This window comes from Meriones unguiculatus, chromosome 1 (assembly GCF_030254825.1).
Source record: "Meriones unguiculatus strain TT.TT164.6M chromosome 1, Bangor_MerUng_6.1, whole genome shotgun sequence".
Lineage (NCBI taxonomy): Eukaryota > Metazoa > Chordata > Mammalia > Rodentia > Muridae > Meriones > Meriones unguiculatus.
In genome coordinates, this window is record NC_083349.1 from 74,242,775 (window position 1) to 74,264,505 (window position 21,731).

General features: G+C 41.7%; 1 long non-coding RNA gene across 2 annotated transcripts in view; it reads left to right on the forward strand.

The window, feature by feature from the left end:
- LOC132656792 (uncharacterized) overlaps nt 1-21,731 on the forward strand; it is a 50,142-nt gene that overhangs the window by 17,490 nt on the left and 10,921 nt on the right. The window contains exon 3 of one of the 2 annotated variants that reach the window (XR_009594503.1): nt 21,102-21,301. The exons of the other annotated variant lie outside the window; for it this stretch is intronic. This is a non-coding gene — a long non-coding RNA (uncharacterized LOC132656792). The remainder of the gene's footprint in view (nt 1-21,101; nt 21,302-21,731) is intronic. 2 annotated transcript variants of the gene reach the window in all.

The following is a 21,731-nucleotide window of genomic DNA, read 5'->3' on the forward strand; positions in this document are numbered from 1 at the left end:
GGAGGCAGAGGCAGGTAGATTTCTGTGAGTTTAAGGCCAGTCTGGTTTACACAGCTAATTCTAGGATAGCCAGGGAAACACAAAGAAACCATATCTCAAAAAATAAAAAAAAGAAAGAAAGAAAAGAAGAGCAAGAACAAGAAGAAAGGGAGGGAAGAAGAGAGAGAGAGAGAAGAAATGGAGCATCTGTTGGACAGTAATTGTCTGAAAGATTTCTAATCTCAGCCCTAGGACATGCTAAGACTTTGTTTGGCTTTTTCATTACATTACATCTCTTTGCATATATTACCACAATGTAGCCATGAAGTAGATAACAAGGATACATTATTGCTCTTGTACTAAAGGATTGGAAACAGCTCTATGAAGTACGTGGGCATCCATTGCTTGCCCAGTTCTAGACCAACTAAAGGATCTTAAAGTTTGGGGAAGGGTAGAGCTTAAAAATGCTTCCTGCAATTAGAAAGAAAATAAAGCAAACTAGTGTGGCTCTTATTTTTTGTAGCTATCAACATTTCAGGTAGGAGAGTACTGGCCTAGTTTGATTTTCTGTTGTTCTGACAAACCTCTCTGACCGTTAAAAACTCATGGAAGGAAAGGATCTCTTCCAACTTACACTTCCAGGTCACAGTCCATCAGTGAGAGAAGGGAGGACAGAAGCTCAGGGCAGGAACTGTACCCAAGAACTGAAGTAAGAAGCATGAAGAAATGCTACCTGCTGTCTTGCTCTCTGGTTCTCTGCTCAGCTTGTACCTGCCTGGGGATGGTACCGCCCACAGTGGTCCAGGCCCTCTGATCTTTATCATTAATCAAGACAGTTCTTCACAGACATAGCCACAGGCCAGTCTAGTCTGCGCAATCCCCAACGGAAACTCCCTACGATGGCCCTGGTCCACGTCCAGGCGAGCCTCACTGTGGAGAAGACACCGTGGGAGGCGGGGCCAGCCAGGAGGAAACTTCCAGTTACTTTAGGAGGAAGATGTGAGTCCTAGAAACAAAGAAGTCCGAGTCTTTTCAGACGAATATTCAGATTTTAGTATCATTCTTTAGAAAGCCCTTTTCTCCATTGAATTGATTTGCTCCAAATCTGGTCAGTATCAACTGAGCTGTGAGTCTACTTCTGGCTCTTTTTGGGAACACAGTTGATTTTTACCTAAGGATATCACTGTCTTATTATAGCTCTGTGAAAAGTCAGGAAATCACAAAGTGTGAGTCCTCTAAGTCTGACATTTTCAAGATTGCTCCAGTAGGCATGTCTAACTCATAGCTCTCAGACTGCCTGTGAGTAAAGGGAGCTATGAGTAGGTCCAACACAAAATCAGACATTTTTTACAATTATTGGTAAATCAGTCATGGAGTTTTTTAGCATAAACTTTAAAAATAACAATGTAGTGCTGCAGTGCCAAAAGACTGGGCATCCCTGCTGGGTATTTAAGGTCTTTTGCTTTTCTGTATGAATGTCAAAGGCCTGTTAAGCTTTTTTTTTTTTTAATGTAGCCCAGAATAGCCTTGAACTTTTGATCCTTCTGCCTCAGCCTCTTGAGTGCTGGGATTACAGCACATACTACCATACCCAGCTTTGGTTACTTTCACATCAAATTTTAGGGTCAATTTGAGAAGATCCCATCTTAATAATACTAAGTCTTCTAACTCAGAGGTCAGCAAGCTGTCACTTATAGGCAAAATGTAGCTTAATTTTATATTCCCCTGAGCAAATAAGGGCTTTTTACATTTTTAAAGAGTGATGAAAACCAAACAAAGAAGAAATGTGCTGCTAAGAACAATATAGGCCAAAAGCCAACATTGCCCACTCTCCGGCCTCTTAGAGAAAGCCACCACCTTCTGCTCTGATGTTGAAGTGTAATACATCTCTCCATCCATTTGCTATTCCAATTTCCCTTTTTTGTCATTTTATAGCTTTCAGTTTATGGGTCTTATAGCCTGTGTTAAATTAATGTTCAGGATTCATTATCATAGATGATGCTGTGAAGATTATTGCTGGGAATGGTGGGAACAGGAACAATGACAGGCTCGTTTGTTTTCTAACAACTCAAATGACATGGTAAGAATATTAAGGTATATTTTAATAACAGTATGGAAACTGGGTGAGGAGCAGGGAAAACAGTGGGAGTCTCCCCGATTTAAATTGAGAGGTGCTAGACAAATGGGTTAGAGAAGTGGGAGGGGAAAAAAGGTGTTGTTTTTTTTTTTTTCTGACGTATTTCAAAGGAAGGAAAGGCAGGATTGGTAATGGATTGGATAAAGAGGATGAAAGGATGGCGGAGTCAAAGACAACTTCAAGGTCTCTAGCCTGTGATGTGAAATGGCTCGTGCATGGTGATTTTTATTTGGTTTACTTTATCATCTGGACACACAAATGGGATTTCCCCACATCCAGCTATTGTAGCTCCCTACACTCAGATTTACTATTGAAATTACCTTCTATCTTGTCACACCCTGTTAGTGAACAGGTAGTATTTTGATGGATGTTACATGATCAGAGAAATCCAGGTCTTGGTGGCATGTGGAACACAGCTAGCTCCCTTTAAATCCTCACTTTAATTAATCATCTCTTAACATTTGAAATCTTTCTGTCTATACAATTATCTCTTAGAACATAATTTTTACAACATTGTTTGTTCAGAAATTATTAGCCCTCTACAAAATTTTATTTTATTTATGACATTTAAATTTGTGATTCCTCCCCCCTTTTTTCTATCCTTTGGCTTTCTTTTGAAGTCTATTAAACCTCCTTAAAAATATTTATGTGTGTTTAGTTAACAAAGCGCCTGCAAGTCGAATCCATGCTGGGAAAAGGTTCAGGTAAGCTCTCTATATAAGCTCACAGACAATTGTGTAAATCTTCAACCATTAAAGAGAAAGGAGAAAAAAGCCACCCTCATTACACTGCTGTCATTTGCTCTTCATCTCCTGTCCTCTTTAGCAGCATTAAGATGGGATGTAAATTTGCCAGTTAATGCTGTTAGAAAATGGATGGTTCAAGAAGGGCAGGAATTAGAGATCAGTATTAGGTGCAGATAAGCTCCTTTGCCTCCGCAGTGGCGGCTGTTTAACATTCATGGGAAAATCATCATCAAACAGCGTTATCACAGCTCTGTTGATGGCTGAGGAACTTCATCACTATGATAATTTTTTTTATAGCTGTGAGCCAAAAAGCTCCCTTTTATTTCTGCTGTCTTGAGCTGTGATAGGAGCTTGTTTATATGGGGAGAATACAGCGGGCCCTGGGCTCCGCAGCCGGGTTTGATTTCTTCTTCCCTCCCCTCTGCACCCTGCTCATCTGTGTTGCACTAAACAGCCCTACTGATAAAAATATATACATACAGAGGAAAATGGAAGTCCTCCAACAATCCTTCAAAGCAGAACAGATATTTTTATGATCAGTAATTCAAAGTTTGACAAGTGATGCCATTCTGTAATGAAACTGTCATCCATTTTATTGTGGGCAAAATGTTATGTCTGTAAATGGAACACAGAGGGGCTGAGGGCAGGCCAAAGGCAGGGAAAATAATGCCTGACTTTACATACCTGGAAAGCAACTGTTTCCCACAAGGTCCCCCCTTCCCATGGAATCTATTCCACCAATGGGCTGAGTCCACCAGGCTCCTTGCCTATAATTAATTATTCCTTCTGGAACCAGAGCTGGACACCTGGTTTGCCTTGCTTTTTTTTGGCTCAGTTATATTCTTGGGTTTGCAGTGTTTGGGGACAACATTGATTGTGTTGCTCTAAATTTACCAAATCAGTTTGAGAACACATAATCTTAGCACATGATATTTCCTTGACATGTTTAGACATCTTCACATATATTTGAGATAAAAGGCAGTTCTTCCTTGCAGCACAGAGGGGCCATATTCTTCTGAGCTAGATAAGGAAATGATTCAAAGAATATTTAAATTTATTAAGGTACTCAGGCTTATGCATCTTTGCAGCTTTGACCTCATTTTTTGGAGGCTTAACTGCTCTAAGTGCCCTTGCCCCCTCTTGGGGATGCAGCTAGGAAGTTGTGGTGCTCAGAATCAGTCTTGTATTCCAGACAGAAAAGAACCATCATTTAAACAGTGTGGATTTGAATTCGGGATTGATTGAACTACTTTGGTAAATTACTTTCCACCCTAACTCATTCTGTTTCTTTCCCTGAGAGCCGACTTCTAGTCCTGCCATAGTGGGCTGAATTGTGCTTGGAGTTTGGAGATAAGGACTTTTGTCTATGGGGCTCAGCTTAGACGACCAAACTCATTTCCCAGAAGACTAGAGTTTGAATCCAGTTAGGATCCTGGAGGTGAAAGGCTACCTTCCTTATCACTTAAGTATAGCTATTTAAACATAAGTTTAAAAGAGATACTGCAGGATGGAGGGACATCGTGGTCCCTCTAAGGATAATCTTGGGGACAGCTGGCTGGCTGTTCCCTGAAGATCAGATAACCCTCTTCAGCCTCAAATAGCTTTGGCCTCCTCTGACTTCTCAAGATCAAGAGCCAAGGATGCTTCCCCATTCCAAGATTTTCTGGTTCAAGCTTGTTTAAAAAAATAATAATAAGGTGTTTAATTTTCATGAGCACATTCCTTGAGCTGACTCTAGGTTTAAGGCTCAATACTGAGAGCTTCCCTTTGTTGTTGAGAAAGAAATCACAGCCCCCCCCCCCCCCATGGAAGATATTGGAGCTACTTGATGTTCTGACCAATAGAAGCTAGACATGGCTCTGCTCTACAAGGGCATTGCCTTCAAAAGCCTGCCCCATGACCCACAAGGGAGCCTTCTCTTGCCACCAAGGAGACCATGTCTGGAGGGGTCATCAGATCCCTCTCATGGGGATGCACTTAACCTCCTTCTTTGCTCATTTACTGCTTGCCTCTCTACCATCATGTCAGTGCTAGGAAGGGCACGGTTGTGCCTTTCTGGTCTTTTCCCTGCTCTGTCTCCAGTGCCTAAAACACTGCATGGCAGGTAATCTATGCTCATAATTTGCAGAATAAACAGGTTCTCATCCCAGGGATGAACAATGGAAATTAAAACACAGAACTCAAATCCCAAGGGTAGCAGCGATATTTCAGGATACTAGAAGTGACCTTTGCTTTCTGGATATATTACGTGAAGGTGGAAGTTTGTTTAACTCTGAAGATAGTCTTAGAGAGGCAGGTTCAGAGAAGACCTGCTTCACTCATCCTTTGGAATGGAACAGGTTGAGAGGTGTCTACATTAGAACTTGCAAGAAGTAACACTTATTGCCCTCCCTCATCCTTTGTTCCTGGGATAAGCCATCAGAGACTTCTGATTTGGGTAATGAAGACTATATAACTAAGCCATGAGTCATTAGTGGCCTTTTTATGGTAGACTAAGAAAAAAGTCCTGGGGAAAAGGTTGGGGGGGCTGCCAGTTGGAATGCCTGACAGGAAGTCTAGCTCCCAGAAGGCCCTAGGTCACACTGTGTCACTTACAAAGGCCTCAGGGAAGTCCTTACGACTCACATGAACTAGATGGCTTACATTTAGCAACACTGAAGTCACACATGTTCTGATTCAGTTCATTTTACACTGACAACTATAAAAAGGTTTTGAATTCACAGGAACCAACAACAATGGTAATTTCCTTTGTCTCTTTTGGCAAGCCGTCAGCAATTTTCTAGCTCTCTGTGCATTCTCTTAGATCCATGCATCTATCTCATCTTGAACAGTCTCCTTAGACCCTCCTTAGAGACAAGAAAATTAATAATTTAATGTAGTAACTAGGACCCATTATAAAGATGTCTTGTATACATAGTATGTAAGACTGTGACTCGGTTGTTAATTAAAGCACTTTTACCTAATTTTGACTTTGGAGTTAAGGATAGTTAATCTCCTAAAAATTTCATTTACCTTACTAGGCAAATTTGTGCACATACTCATATGCATTTGACAGTTTTATACCAGTGATCAGCTTTAATTCAAACCTAAAATTATATAAGTGCACATGTGCGCGCGCACACACACACACACACACACACACACACACACAAACACTCACAGATGAGATGGAATCGAAGCCACATGCTAAGACAGTATGTAGCCAGTCATCCATCAGCCCTGATACTTGTTTTCAGGTTTCCTGTGGTCATCAGAACTTCTAAAAAGCATAAAGATAATCTGAGTTTATGTCAACTAAAAATGAGCATAATGAGTTTGTTTTCATTGACACATTCTGATATGGAATTCTAACATGTATTCTCATGTGAGCCTGTTTATCTTCACCTTTAGAATATCAAAATGAAAAGATGCCATAACCTGAAAGCCATCTTTGTATCTTGGATGTGAGAGGCCTTCACAGCACTTACGTTTCTCTTGATTGAAGCAGCCATAGGCAAGAAATGGTTGGTGGCAAGGGGAAACTGCTTTCCAAAATTCAGGTCTGTTTGGCCTGTTTATTCATTGGGATCTTTAGGATGAGTCCTGACATCTAAGGAGTCAGTATGTGAACTCACCACTGATGCTTGAACCAACCATATACTTTGTTACATAGCCTAAGATATCTAGGTTGGGCATTTAGTTCAGTTGGCAAAGTGCTTGCTTTAGCACTCATAAAACACTGGCTTCAGTTCCCAGCACTACACAAACTGGGTATGATGATGCTCGCCTTTAAATCTATCTCTTGGTTGATGGAGGCAGGAAGATCAGGGATTCAAGGTCACCCTCAGCTGCATTACAAGTTCAAGGCTTACCTGAGATACATGGGGGACAACTGAGATGCTTAAACAAAATGAGCTCAGAAACTGCTTCCCCCTCCCATTGTATATAAACTCTATAGATCTTCCACACTACCATGTACACACTGCTAAAGTTTAAATATGTTACCCAGAGCTCATATGTTATTTCTGAATAACAGTGTTGAGGGCTAGGATTTTAAAGAGTTGATTCGATCATAAATGGTCTGCCTCAAGAAAGGACTAAGGCTGTTATCAGGAAGTAGGCTTGTTATCACAGGAGCAGGTGCCTAATAAAGAATAAATGTTTTTCTTTTCCTCTTCTTCTTACCCATTTGTAAGACAACACAAAAGCCCTCACTAACTATTGCACCTTTTTATCAACAAGAAATATAAATTATCTGTCCATTGTATTTCATACTAACATAAACCAAATAAAGACAGTTACATAGCCATAAGTCTGCTAAATCATTAGACTATTCATATGCTTTTTCATTTTTATTATTTACTATTTTCTCTTATTTGTGTCTTTATGTATCTGCCTGTTTATTTACCTCGGGGCCATGCAGCTTACTGGACAGCACTTGCTGCCCTGCTTCGGCCCATCTGCTACCTGATGGAGCCAGGAACTGGTGCTCTCTCAAAGTTCTGCCTTTACTCTGGGCCTCATTAGTCAGAGCCCAGCCAGGCCATAAGAAAACATCTGAATATATTTGTCACCTCTCACAGTTCACAGAGCAGTTTCTACATTTCCTTTGTTACACTATGAATAATTCCAAAGCTTCTCCAGTTTTATTAAGAAGCCTTTCCCTCGGTTTCTCTTTGTTCTTCTCATCTAATCTCTTAATGGAAGTTGCTAATTAAATTCCTATAGCCATTTTTTTAACAGTGTTTTGAATAGCAAAGTCTGTCAACTGCAGAAAGTGTATATTCTTATCAACACGCCTGTTGCCTGGAGGAGTAAAGGCCTTGCTGACAGATGGCTGCCGAGGAAGGCCCAGCAGGCCTCACATCTGCAGCACCTGTCAGCAGAGCGACGGGAGCGGTGCAGGGCTAGAGAGCAGGACCTGTTTGGGCTCAGTCAGTATTAACCAGATTGTTAGAATGTCTGTGCCTCACATGGAATGCAGCAAATTCCAGCCAAGACTCCTGAGTGTGCGCGTGTAGGTGAACATCGTCTGAGGCTGTCCCCTGAGAAATCTAAGTGGCGTCAAATCTCTGAAGGAAATGTGAAACGCAGCTGAGCAGCTGACATGTATGCCAACACGTCCTTTTATTGGACACAAGTTATCAAATTGAGAGGGCCGTTAAATTCCCTGTCACTATCTGCCGGGAGGTTCTGGGGCCTCCCAGAATGTAGGGGGTGGGGTGAATAATCTTTCACACTGACTGTACGTGGAAATTAAGACTTTAAATGCTGCCCTCAACCCATCCCTCACATAGTTATCTGCTACACTGTTCCTTGCAGTAGAATGACTCACAAATACTACCAGACCAGACCTTTAAAGAAAATATTTGTGCTTGATCAAGTATTGGTACCTCTCCAAAGCTACAACTACACACACACTCACACATGCATGCACAAGCACACACATGTGCACATATGAACATACGCATGCACACATATACACACACATGCATACACAGGCACACACATGTGCCCACTTTTCCACATATAGTGGTTATTAAATGTTGATGCTGGTCATGGGACATAGGACAGCTTTCCATCTGGCTCCACAGAGCAGGTTAAGCTCACTACCATCTTCTATGAGACAGCAGAAATGTGTGTGCATATGCCTGCTCTTGGTGGTGCTAGGAAACAGAAAAGAATGAACAAGGACTATAGAAACTTTTGAAGATAGAAAGGCACAAATCTATGGAAAAATGAACCTAACATTGAACTGAAACTGCAGCTCAAAATGAATAAAATGTTCCCCAGATGAAAACAATTCCCGGGAAGTGCTAAGTATCAAGGCAAAAGAAGAAACAGTTCCCATGAAAATTATCAGGATAGTTGAAATTTTTACTTAGTAATTGTATCTATAAAGAAGAAATACTGACATTTGTGTGCAAGTATCCAAGGATGAAGAGATGCACTGCTACGTGATCCATAACAAAGAACAGCCCAATCCCCATTATTGAGGTACATGAAATTAGGTAGAACACAATGCTTTGAGTTGAAAAGCTCTTCAAGACATGATATTAAGGGGTAAAAAGCAATTTGTAAAAAAGTACTAAGTGAAGGATGGATAGATAGGTAGATGATAGATAGTCAGAGAGATAGATATGATATATAGATATACAGATATACAGATAGACAGATAGACAGATAGACAGATAGACAGATAGACAGATAGACAGATAGATAGATAGATAGATAGATAGATAGATAGATAGATAGATAGATGATAGATGTACATTTAGAATGAGTGACTGGATTTAGAATAGTGTGGGTGGGTGAATGGGTGGATAGATGGTAGTTGAGTAAATGGATTGATGGGTGGATGGATAGGTAGAATAAGTGGATAGATAAATTATAGATAGATATTTACACCAATAGATGGGTAGATGGAAGTGTGGATGGAATATATGTATGCATGTAAATAAGTATGGATGTATTTGTGAATGCATATAGAGCTCTAAAATGAGAACTTCCAAATGGCTTCCAGATTTTAGACAAGTAATAGCATGTGTTAGAGTTTAGGTGATTGTTGCATATCAGTTTCCTCCAAGATAAAACTGTCCACTTTGGAGAGAGGCTTGTTAAAACATAGGATGCTTGTTTTAATAGCTGAGTAGTACTCATTGTCTAAATGTATCACAATTTCCATACCCATTCTTCAGTTGAGGGATGTCTAGGTTGTTTCCAGATTCTGGCTATTATGATTAAAGCTACTATGAACATGGTTGAGCAAATGTCCTTGTTGTATGGTGGAGCATATTTTGGGTATATGCCCAGGAATGGGTCTTGAGATAGTACTATTCCCAATTGTCTGAGACAGTACCAGGTTGATTTCCAAAGTGGTTGTACAAGTTTGCACTCCTACCAGCAATGGAGGAGGGTTCCCTTTTCTCCACATTCTTGCCAGCTTGTGCTGTTTTTCATCTTAACCATTTTGATAGGTAGGAAATCATGAAATTTGCAGGCAAATTGAATGGAACTAGAAAATATCATCTTGAGTGAGGTATCCCAGAACCAGAAAGACACATGGAATATACTCACTTAGAAGCAGATATTAGCCATATAATACTAGATAACCATACTGCAATCCACAGACCTAAAGAAACTAAATAATAATGACCCTAGGGAGGATGCTTAATTCTTATTCAGAAGGGCAAATAGAATAGACACTGGAAGTGGTTGAAGAGAGGGAACAGGACAGGAGCCTACCATAGATGTCCTCTGAAAGACTCCACCCAGCAGGGGAGTGAAACAGATGTTAAGACTCACAGCCAAACTTTGAGCAGAATAGAAAGACCCAGAGAGGACAAGAGCTCCATAAGAAGACCAACAAAGACAACAAACCTGGGCCCAGAGGGGACTGCAGAGACTGATGCACCAACCAAGGACCATGCACTGAGAGGACTTAGACCCCTGCTCAGATGTAGCCCATAAGCAGCTCATTCTCCATGTGGGTTTCCTAGTAAGGGAGGCAGGGGAAGTCTCTGACATGGGCTCTGTTGCCAGCTCTTTGATGACTTCCCCCTGGTGGAGGTGGGGGTGCCTGGCCAGCCCATAGACAAAGAGGATGCAGGCACTCCTAATGAGACTTGATAGGCTGGGATCAGATGGTAGGGGAGGAGGATAGGTGAAAGAGGAAGGGAGGGCAGAATGGGGAAGAGAGTGGGCTGGGGGAGGTGAGAGAGAAGCTACAACAGGATGTAAAATGAATAAATTATGAAAAATGAAGTTAAATTTAAAAATAAGACATAGGATGCTAAAAGGGAAGTGAGATTATAAGATGTTCTAAGGGTGGGTGAAACAGTTCATTCTGCAGGAACATTAATTAATATCGGGAAGTAAACAACTCAGAGATTTCAGGAAGTCTCTCAAATGACCAGAGTCACCAGGTCCCTCCTCCCCAAGCATAGCTATGTAGTTAGAACTGCTGAGAGATGCTCTGAGAGCACAAGCTGAGACCTAGGAGAGGCTCAAACGAGGCTGGAAGAAGCAGAGACTAGACCAGGAGTCTAGAACAGAGGCTCAGAACAACTGAGCTACCTGGGAAAGTGGGCTTTTGATTACTCAAATATCTGAGTTAATTCTGCTCCTGTAAGCAACCACGCCAAATACAACTCAAAAGTTGGACTTTCGTAATGTCCTTACTTTGGCCTGTTGTCATTTTTGTATCTGAGGTGAGCAGACGTTTGTTCATGTCTCCCTAGGAGTACCGCCATGGCAGGGATGTCCACACTTTGCCATCTACTGTGCACACATAGTGCCTAAGGTCATACTAATACAGCATGTGTATGATTCCATACATTATCACACAAAGAGAAAACAAGACCAGGTAGGCATGCTGCCCACCTCTGAGCTCACGTGGAAGGAACAGTAACACTGGCAAGTCAGTGCAGTAGGAACATGGCTGGAGTCAGGATGCAAGGTCACCTTAGCATCCTTCTCCTGAAACAGTGCATAAAGGTGAAGGGCTTCCCCAAAGAAGCAGGCAAGACTAAGCTAACTCCACTCAGATGCAGAGTGTAAGTGCCAGGGAGCCAGTCAACAAATCTGAGGCACTCACTTTGAACTAGGCATCAAAAATGAGCTGAGAGAAACCAAGAGAGACCCACAGGGTAAGACTTTCATTGTGGCCTGTCTGAGTTCCAGCCCTGGTATGGAAACTGCTCAAAGTATAACTCCAGCTGGTTCATCTCCAAGTATCCCCCCTTTCCAGTCAGAAACTGACAGCTGTGAGAATTTCATACTGGCCTGAAAGGAATTCAGAATCTCTTGGAAGGCTGAGTCTTCAGTTGGAAGTCTTCTCTGAACAGTCTAGCATGAATGCTGCATTCCTCCCTTTGTCATTGTTTCTTCTCCGACAGCCCACGTACCCTGATGGCCTATATAGGTGGCCAGAAGACTCAGGTCAAGACCACCCTGTTTTTAAACCCTCTGCCTTCTACCAAGATCAGCCAACACAGTAGTGACCCCTGCTACCAACCTGAAGTCACAATCCTGAGATGTTTACAAGTGAACTAGTCACCATTCCAGTCAGGTACACAGACTTCCAAAATGCTGTCATGGACTGGTAAAGCACTCAGTGAAGCCAGGAGACTCGGGCCACCTTGTGCTGCAGAACGGGCTCTTGTGTGTCCAATAACACTGCAGTTTCCAGTAGGCTTTAGACTTGGTGTTTTATATATGAAGACTGGTGTCTGAGAAGTGGTGCTATTTTAGGGACATACATCTGAACTCAGTTGCAGACAAACCATTAGGTAGATGGCAATCTTATCAAGAAGTAAGTATTAAATATTTGTCTCACTGTGTCTTATACAGACCCTTAGCAATCCCACTCTCACTGGGTAGAAGAGAAACAGTTATTTACCCTTCCTTCTTAGTACTCTCTGCTGAGGTCTCACATGGTTCAGTAACATTTTATCTCTCTGTATTTCATAAAAGTACGATATGCTGGTCTTCGCATTGCTCCAATGGGAGGTAAAAATTCTACATACTGTGAAAACAAAACATTAGAACAAATTCTAGGAAGTGTCACCACGGCATGGTTGAGCTTGGTAAATGAAGAAATAGTATAGTGCATCTCAAAGACAGGCTAGTATTTTCCTTGGAACCTGAATTAGGGACAATTGATCTGGGACAGAAAAAGGGAGGCTTGGTGCTCAGGACTCAAGGTTTAGCTTGATAGGAGCTCTGGGTGCCTGTGAATATCTGTTATGTAACATACACCCCAAGAAGTTGTAAAGTCATTCAGACAATGGCTAAACTTGGGATGTTCCCAACTCATGAATATTCCAGATAGCCCATTTTCTTCGCCTTCAGCTGAATCTGATACTTTTGAATAGGCTGTGAGGTGTCTGAGCCTTTATCCGAGCCAGAGCTGCTGAGCTGAAAGGAGCCGTGAATGGATGGGGGAGTCATTCAAAAAATGCTTTCATTTGGTTTCAGAAGCACCGTCTTTGTTTTGATGTGCTCGGAACAGCATCTATTTGAAGTCTGGCTCCACTAGAGTTTTTATCTCCAAAGCAAAAAAAAAAAAAAGGGGGGGGAGTAATTTAAAATAAATAAGCCATCCCAACAAAATATAAAAAAGATATGACTGAGAGAGATTTGTTCATTTTGAACATGAGTAATGCTGATATAAAGTCCTAAGCATGTGGATCTTAGCCACAGCCCAACTGCCTTTGTTCTTTAAGAAAAATATTCACATCTATTCAACTAAATTAACATATATTATCTCAAATGTGCCATTCTCAGGTTTCCTAAGCTTGCTTATCACTCACTGTCTTTTTCTCTCTTTTGCTCATGACTGTCTCTCTGAAAACAAAACAACATTATTCACACCAATAAGTGTAACAGGTACAATGGAGAAAGCGCCAGAAGCGACTTCTTTGTTCTTATCAGAGCGACCCTTCCTCCCTGGGCCTTTCCCTTCTTCACTTCTCTGGAGTCGACAAGTCTGAGAAGTTGATGCTCCATTAGTGTCCCTGTGCCCATCTGTCCTCTTGTTCCCTTTGTGCTTCAGGGGTATTTGGCGCCTCAGGGAAAGTCTCCCTGCCCTTTATCCTGCACTCGACGACTGTGTATCTTGTTTAAAGAGACTGAGTATCTCAAGTCTCTTACCATGGTACCCCTGTGGGTAGCTATACCCAACGAAACTTCCATTTCGAGCCAGAGCCCCTCTGGAAAAGCTTGGCCAGGTCCCAGTGAATAGTCACTTGTAAGATAGGAGATAATTGCCTTTGCACATGTTCCTACACTTGGGAATGGATCCATGTGATTAAACAATTGGGTATACACAAACTGCAGTCTCTACTAGAAAATGGAAAATCTAAGCCCATTGTACTTTCTAATTTATCCAAGAAAAGACTCCTCTAAAAGATTTTTTTATTTCTATTTTTAGGATTCCAAGCCAATATAGAGTAGATATATCAGGATTTTCTAACTAATGATAATAAGAAACTAAATGTTTTGATTTTATTTTACTTTTTTTTCATTCATCCATTCATTAGTCACTTACTGAGATCCAGATCTCACTATGTAGTTCAGAGGGCCTCCAACTTACAAGCCTTTCTCTTCAGCCTTCTAGTTGCTGGGATTACATAGTATTTCCTGTATCCCCCAACACCCAACCAAGAATATTGCTGTTAGGGTCACCACTTGAACCAACTTCTGTCATCAGTGTTCTGACTTAAATGAAAGCTGGGCTGTCTACCAGTACCTGGACATCACACGAGTACAACTTCATTTTCTGACCTATCTGGTAGATTACTGCAGTGGCTGGGGCTGGTTTCAGGCTTGCTAAATGTCCTTGATTATAAGAATGATCTTCAGCTTCATCAGTTTTATAGTGTCGAAGCTTAGTGAAGAACCTTACCTCTGCCTACTGTTTACTTTTCATACAAATATTCAGTTGTCTTTTGAAATAAAAATATTACCAAGTTCTGGGAGATTTTCAGACCACTGCTTTGATATGCACTGTATTTTTACTTTTGAAAAATTTAAAGACTTTTTATCGCTGTGCAATGGTGACATACACCTTTGATCCCAGCACTCTGGAGGCAGAGGCAGGCAGTTCTCTGCTAGTTCAAGGCCAGTCTGATCTACAGACAGCGAGGGCTACACAGAAAAACCGTGTCTCAACAAAAACAACAAAACACACTGTCATTTTAAATTAATAGCGCATATATATGTGGGGGGGTATATGCATATGAGTGCAGATACCTGTGGAAATCAGAGTTTTGGATCCCCTGGGAACTCTTCTCAGGCAGTTGCAAGCTGCCCCTCACAGGGCTGGGAACTGAGCTCAGTTAGCTGGAAGAACAGCGCACTCTCTTAACTGCTGAACCATCTTGCTAGCACTGTGTGGGGAAGGGGGAGGGAGTGTTTGTGTGTGGGTGTTATATGACAAGCCTCACCTATTTCTACCATCTTGCAGATACATATAGACTATTCTTTTCTTTCTCAAGGAATTCATGGTGTTATTACCCACTGTGGCTAAGGCACTCTGGTCCTACTTCCATCTTTGCCATAAATTAGCTTATTCATGTGTGCAAATGTGAGTACAAATAAGTCATCTCTTAATTCCACCCAGTATTCACGGAACACTTATCACTCTTGCTCAAACCTGGAAAGTCAGTTCTAGATGCTGGCTAACACTCTGTTAACTATAGAACCCAAAGCCCTGCTTGTACTAATGGGAAAGAGTCTGTGAAGTGAGTCTGGAAACATGGAGTCATCATTGCCCAGAGACTGAGTTTTTTCCTCAGCATGGGCACTCTCCTGTACAGCCTGTGTGGGACAGCTTGCCTGTGGAACAGTGTCAATGTTCCTCTGTTTCTCACCTGAGCCTTTAAGAAGACCAGTATAGGAGCTGGGAGATTGCTCCATTGCTAAAGTGCTTGTCCTGCAGGCATGAGGATCTGAGTTTGATCTCCAGGACTTGTGTGAAAACCAGCATGGTGGCTCATGCTTGTAATCCTAGCACCAGGGAGAGAAGACTGGAGTCCAGCCAGCCCACAGACTCAGCAGGCCCAAGGCCAATGAAAGACCTTGAGACTGAACTGACAATTGGGAAGCTTGTATGAGTCTGATCTAGGCTCTCTACGTGTATGTTATGGTTGTGTGGGTTGGTGTTCTTGTGCGACTCCTAACAGTGGGAGCAGAGGTTCTTTTACTCTTTCGCCAGCTTTTGAAACTCTTTTCCTCTTACTGAGTTGCCTCATCCAGTCTTAAAATGAGGGGAGGTGCCTAGTCTTATTACAACATGAAAGGCAGGCATGTTTGGCTGATATCCCTTGGAAGTCTGCCTATTGGAGGAGGAGTGAATCTGGGAAAGAGAGGACTGATAGGAGAGAAGAGAGGGAAAAGACAACAACAACAATATAAAAACAAAACAAAATGAACTGCAACACTGAAGAATATCACTTGAGATTGACTTCTAACCTACACACACACACACACACACAAAAGGGAGAGAGAGGGAGGGAGGGAGGGAGGGAGGGAGGGAGAGAAAAAGAGAGGGAGGGAAGGAAGTAGGAAGGGAGAAAAGAGGAGACCAAATTGAGGGTTATTTTTGGTGTTCAAACCCTGCAGAGACTATGCCCATGGTAGAAGCAACCACGGAACATTTTTCAAAAAAGAGTTTTGGTGTGAGGCTTCTTATAAATAAGGCTTTGGGGAAAATCAGGAAGGGGAGGAGGGAAGCAATCACGAGGATTAAGTTCACAAAGAGACTACAGTCCTCCACATTATCTCAGGAAAAAAAGGCTAAGCAGAGCTGCAGCCTCCCTATCAAGCAGGCAGACATTAGAGTGCATTAGCACAACCATTTATACGCCTGTAAATATAATAAAGTATGCAGTTTGGCCTCACTTTCACCTAAAGAAGGGAGACTATCCCTTTCAAAAAATTTCACAGAGATACTCACCAACAAAAGTTCAGTAATTTAATCTTTCTAAAGCTCAATAATGTGAAGTTCGAAATTGCAGGTTTTAAACTAATGTAGCTGATAAGTGACGGTGGCTGAACTAAAGGGCCATTATTAGGTAAGGCGATAGTTCCAATTCTAGCTATCTGTAACGGAGAAGTGTCTCCCTAAAATGGCCGTGATGGGTTCTCATCTACATTAATCTCTGAAGTAAAAAAGAGGCATTCTTCTTAGGCTTTATCTGCTTCCAAATGTCTGCCTCCGTGAGGGCTGATTTCGCACGCCAGAGGCAGCCATGCAAATTTCTCTGATTCTGATGACCAACAGGTGATATTTTGTTCGGATACCTGAGGTGTTGTCTGCAGACTGGACAGGAGTTAGAGACCCAAAGCCTGGCGAACTTCCTGCCTTACTTCTCCACAGCTACAGGCCCAACGCTGAGCTGTGGGGAGTGTGCATAAGTGCATGCGTGTGCAGAGTAGAAAGCAATCGATCGCAGGTTTTCTCTTCTCGTGGGTCACACTGCTTCCAACTTTCCCCAGCACAAGTTTCCTCTTGCAAGGTGTCATGATGCTAATAGAGAGACTTTGGAGCACCTCCCTCTTTCAGGCTTATTCGCGCAGGGCCACTTATCACTGCTAGTGATTTGAGACATCTACTTGTCTTCCGCCTGAGTGGCGGTCTCTCTCCTCAGAGCTGCAATAAGCATGGTCTGCAGGCTAATCATTATTCAAAAACATATTAAGAGATAACACGAAAAAGTTAACTAAAACTTACTGAATGTGATATGTTTCTTTTTCCCTCTTAAAACATTAACAACTACTTTCAAAGTGTGTATTTATGTTACCCTGTTTCATATGTTCTAATTTAGCATGAAATAATTCCCATTCTAAAACAAACTGTTACAGCTAGTATCTAAGCTGGATGTAAGACCACCTCAGTGGGATCCAGTGGGCAGGAGCAGGTAGATGATTCAGTTGAATTAGCTGCCACTTCTCTCTAGCCTTGACTAGCTCTGGCCTGGAAACGCACATTTCCATAAATGAGTAGATTCCCATACATGAATTTGCAAATTGTATTTTCCACATCCACCTTACTTGATCTAGTGGGCATCATCTTTGGCAGATCACTCAGGCCAGGGTTTTCATGTTCCTGCAGGTGGAGTGATAGCAGCCTGCCAAGGAGAACATTAGTTTCCTTTCACCAGCTACCCAACCTGGGATAGCTCCCAAAAGACGTCATAAGAGAGAAAAGAAAAATCAAAATGAGGACACTCTCTCAAGAACTAGCACTCTAATAATTTTCATGAGCCACTTATGGTTCCATAATTTCTTGAACTCAAAAATTGTACGTTTAAATGAATCAGGAATTCTCCAAGACACACCAAGTCCTTTCATCTTTTTAATGACTGTCTGAAGAAGGTACCTTTTTTCTTTCCTAAGACTGTGGCCACTGGTCCATGATTTACTCAGAATAGTTTAAGAATAGCTACCCAGTTCTTTAAATTAAGAATTATCATTCATATTATCTGTAGACTACCATGTTTGAAAAGAAACTCACTAACATACTAAATTCTGAAACTAGTCAATAAAATTCACTTAAGCTCAGGAATCTATAACCTTGCCAAGTTAATGCTGAGTCCAGTTGTTAATATCCTATTATTCCTTAAAATGTGTGAGACTGGACAGACCACATACTGCATTTATTAGGATACACCTGGAGGAGTTGGCTTTTTAAGCAGTCTGGTATTTTTGCTTATTATTGTCAACTGTTTCTTGCCAATATAAGTAGAGCAAAGACTGCAGCAGAAGAGGAAATCAATTAAGTTCTGGGGGTAGAATAGAGTGGAGATTGTGAACCCCAGAAGACTTGTAGGATATCACATATCTAAAGTAGAGATTCCTCAGTAGACTTGTACAGTAGAACAAAAGGAGTCCCTGTTGATACAGGGTGTGGGAACCAGACTCAGAGATTCTGCTTCAGTAGGTTCAAGAGAGACTCTAAGAATTTGCTTCCCCCCCCCCCATATGAACTCACAGAGACTGAGGCAGTATGCACAGGGCCTTACACGAATCTGAACCAGATGGGGCCCTAGAGCTGAAAAGAAAGTGAACATATTCCCCCATCTGTAACCCAGAAGCCATTTCCAATTGATAAGCTACTTGCAAAATGATAGTTTTTGCCAAGGGGTCTCATTGGGGAAACAAACCCCTCTTAATGGTAAACTTGATGGTCAGTGATTGACAGCCAACAGAAAGCAAACTCAACTGCATCTTTGAAGGTTCCTAGTCTTACAAAGTCATGCCAGGGCTTTCCTTTTTAAAAATTTTAATGTCTTTATGTCTTTTTACCCTACAGGCCCTTTACATAAATGTTATGGCTTCTAGTTTAGTGCTTCCTATGGGATCCCTGAACTTCCAAACAAGTGGAAATTCCTCTATATATGTTTATTGTCCCTTTTCTTGGGCTCTTTTCCTTCTGTTTGTTTTTCCTGTTCTGCTATGCTAGTGTTTGTTCATCTTATTTTATTATTATCCCTTAGAAGCCTGTTTTTTTTCTAATGAGAGACAGAAAAGGGGTAGTTCCAGGTGGTGGGAGGAGCAGAGGAAGGGTAAACTGTACTCAAGATATATAATGTGAGAAAAGAGGGGAAAAGAAGTTGTATTTTTAAAAAGCAAGTTCCCGGTGATGCTGACTTCATTGGTCTGGGGATCACATTTGTAAAGCCTTGCTGGAGAGCTGCACAGAGCCAGCTAGCCTGCTGGGTGAGTGAATTGGTTAGTCAGCTTATCAGGCTACTTGACTACATGGTTGTAAACTCAGTGTTTTTGTTCAACAAAACTCCATTGTACTTCTATAGATTGGCCTGACTGACTTTTGATCAAGTATATAAGCATCTTTTATTTTATATTATTCCACCTTGATATGGAATCAAGAAGTTGTATCCCACAACCACAACTAGCACCTCAGTTTACCCTGCCCACGGCTAAGCAGACAATCTTGAGTTCATAAACACCAGAGTCTTTCCAGCTACCATACATCAGACAAGTTAACTGGTTCTCCAAGCCTACTGATGGAGCTGAAGATGCAGACCCCAACGGGTCACTATGAGAATTATAAATATATTACAAACATAATCCCTCTCTCCAGTAACACTTTAATAAATATAAGAAACTGTAGATAACACTGAGAAAGCCGCAGAATTTTTGAAAAGGATGCAACTCCTCAATGTGAATATGATAGCCTTTCATGAGTTATCAGTTAATTAGAACATGAGAACTGATTTAATTTTCTGACTAGCAGCATTTAAGCAATGCCTTACCTCAATCCTGGTTAAAGTTCCTTTTAACTCCCTATCTTATGGAATAGCACTCGTTTCCAAATATTCTTCATGGGTGGGTTAGGGTCACACCCTCTGCCGAGCCAACACTGGCCTCAGTTTGGCCCTGTAGTCATGGAATGCAATAAAGCAAGTTTACTCCCAACTTTTTTTTTTTTAATATGAGACTCCTATTTGGGGGTGCCTCTCTTGCCATATACAAACAAAATGTCTAGCACAGGAAAATATAGTTAACAAGTGACTTAGTCAGTTAAAACTTAGTAAATTGCAAATACAGTGTGATGTAGGGAGCATTGATGACTGATGAGTGACCAGTGAGCCCAGATCCTACTGCCACATGAACAGATAAAAAGACACCGGGCCTTCCAGGTGACAGGAAGTGCCACTGCTTTGCTAGGCTCTCATCTTTGCCTTTGTCAGTAGCTTACTAAGTGAATAACTTGAACTTCAAGTTATTTTTGACATATGCCAATTTTTAGTTCCCAGATTCCATCCTAATTTTATGATTACAAGGAAGTGCTGATTATCCAGAACACAGCATATCTTTAATGTCTTTTCTGCCCTGCATTGTGTGGCTATTTGTAACTATCCCATGACTGTAAGTGGGCTGAACTCTGGAGAGCTATCATGCCATGGCACTACTTCTGAGCCTGGAGAGGAGATTCTGAGGAGATTCCAGCAGAATAGATGGCTTATGTTACATGTGAATATATTCATGGAGGATATTTAGAAGCAGTCACTCTATAGGGAAATATACAAAGTAAGCAAATCAGTAGCTATGGGCCTTCCCAAGGCTGTATAAACAAAATACATATATGATTATACATGTGTGCATACATAAAAATTTAAAGATCTTCTTATGTTATGTGTATGAGTGATTTACCTGCATGTATGTCTATGCATCATGTGCACACCTGGTGTCTGCAGAAGTCAAAAGGGGGTGTCAGATCCCCTGACCTGGAGCTGCAGACAGTTGTGAGCTTCCATATTGGTGCCTGGAACCAAATCCCAGTCCTAGGAAGACCAGTCAGTACTGTTACTTGCTCAGCCACCTCTCCAGCCCTTACAATATTTTTAATAGTAAAGAATCTAACGGAGAATTTATTCCTGCCTTTTGGGAGGTTAAGTGTCTTTTTTTTTTTTTTTTTCTTCAAGACAGAGTTTCTCTGTGTAGCTCTGGCTGTCCTGGAGCTCACTCTGTTGATTACACTGGCCTCCTACTTATGAGATCTGCCTGCTTCTGCCTGAGTGCTGTGATTAAAGGCATGCACCACCACTTTCCAGCAGTGTCTTTTTATCTATTTGTTTGGCAATAGGATCTAGATTCACTCTGGGCTCATCAAACATCAGCCAAATGACTGTCATTGTCTGGTGACCCTAGCACCCACTCTCCATGACCTGGGCATGCAGAGGGAAATAGATAAGGCCTCTGTTCTCATAGGACTTTCTTCTCTAATGTAGGCTGACAGATAATCAAAACTAGAAGCCAGAGGGTGGTGCCAGAGTCTTTTGTCCAGTGGAGAAAACCAACTAGTGCAACGTGTTATGATGCTCGGGGATCTGTGAACTTGGCTTGAAGTCACCTCCAACCGACGGCCTGTTTTTATATGACCGCGAGCTACAGATGGTTTTTACTTCAATCCGAAGCAATGTTTTTCTCCGTGAGAAGAGTCCCTTTCTTCCCATTAGTAGATCTATAATGCGGAAAGCACTAAAAGTCACTCAACTGTTCTGTTCCATTTTGAATTTCATCAAAGTGCATGTTTACTCCTGTGGTTGCCCCGTATAGACCTGTCTAATACTAGTTCTGCCTCTAGGCCTACTGTGTGTGCATTAGTTACTTTTCTGTTGCTGCGGTAAAACAACATGATCAAGGCAACTTCCAGAAGGAAGGGTTTGTTTGTGATTACAGCGCTAGATGAGCGTCCATTACCATCACAGTGGAGAAGCATGGCAGCAGGCGGCATGGTCACTAGAACAGGCTGGGAGCTCACTCACATCTTAAAACACATGAGACAGAAAGTGCAAACTAGAACAGCATGAGTCTTTGAAACATCAAAGCCCTTCCCAGTGACATATTTCGTCCTGCAC